The sequence below is a fragment of the Propithecus coquereli genome, unplaced genomic scaffold, assembly GCF_000956105.1.
Source record: "Propithecus coquereli isolate 6110/MARCELLA unplaced genomic scaffold, Pcoq_1.0 Scaffold363, whole genome shotgun sequence".
In the NCBI taxonomy this organism is placed as follows: domain Eukaryota; kingdom Metazoa; phylum Chordata; class Mammalia; order Primates; family Indriidae; genus Propithecus; species Propithecus coquereli.
Window position 1 is genome coordinate 26,563 of NW_012149319.1, and position 1,301 is coordinate 27,863.

Below are 1,301 nucleotides of genomic sequence, written 5' to 3' on the forward strand. Positions count from 1 at the left end.
TAAGGTAGTTAGCATACACAATGTATAACCACATAACATATCTTAATATTACATGTAATTAGAATGTTAAATGCCACCAAATACACTTTATAAATTATAGCTAATGTACCTTTCACCAAAGAGTTGCTCACCTGCTAAGCAGTCACAGATTTAAAGCTTTTTTCGAAGTTTTCTTATGCCCTCAAGGATAAGACAGAGTAAAGTAATGATACTATTGGAACTGCACATAATCAGCTCCTATAAAAACATCTAGTCTTGATTCCAATTATGTTAATTCATTGCAGCGGGACTGTACATTTCGATCACCAGAAGATTCAGTGCCTCTCTGAAGCCCCTTGGCAGCACACAACCAGTCCCCATGAAAGTATTTAGCAAATCCCTTTGTGATGCATGAGGGGTTTAAGGCAGTAATGAACCAATCCCTTTACATTGATAAATTCCTCTTAAGTCAATGAGGGCTTTGCTGGGAGTGTAGACTAAGGATTTTTCTTCTGCAGTTCAATCTCCAGAAGAATCTCAGATAATATATAATAACACAGACATACATTTTCAACTTCTAGACCCACTGTAGGGAAAGAGGATCATAACTCACAGTAAAACAACAGTTTAAATCTGAGCCACCCAATTTTAGTCCCTTAGAAATGCTAGTGATACTTTTTCTGCAGCATTGGCATTTAAATGTGTCACTGCTGCATTCCTGTGCACTTAATGGCGCTCTCAAGACACATTTGTTGTGGTGTTGTGGAAAGGGTTACATTGCAATATTATGGCTTTACCTGTAAAGCTCCTTTTGTAATAAAGACGTTGATTTTTAAGTCCATAGTGGAGTTTCTGGCATAGAATTCTACTGAAGCAGAAGCACAATTACATTTGAAGACCCAAAAGGAATATATTTGGTAGAACTGTAAGCTTAATATGAGTATTAACTTGCTCTCTGACATAATTCTTTGTTGCAGAGTAAGTGGAGATTTCCCTTAGAAGTTTTTTGTTTTTTTTCCTTTTCCAAACATAAAGCCATTTATTAGAGACTAACATTGTACCCAATGTTGTCAAAGGGAATATATTCTGAGAGGAGTAGCTATTGTAAAATATAGAATGCCATGAAAAAGTATATTAAAGTTTATAACTCCAAACGCATGACTTAATTAAGAATTGTGATCTGCAGCAGTTATTTAGCAAACCTTGACTTTTTTCAATTTTCCAGACTGATGGTGCATTGCAATAGGGGAAGTCTGGCCAAGGCTGTCCTACTGACTTTGGAATTCTTTTAACATTTTTAATATTTTAAAATACTTTAAATA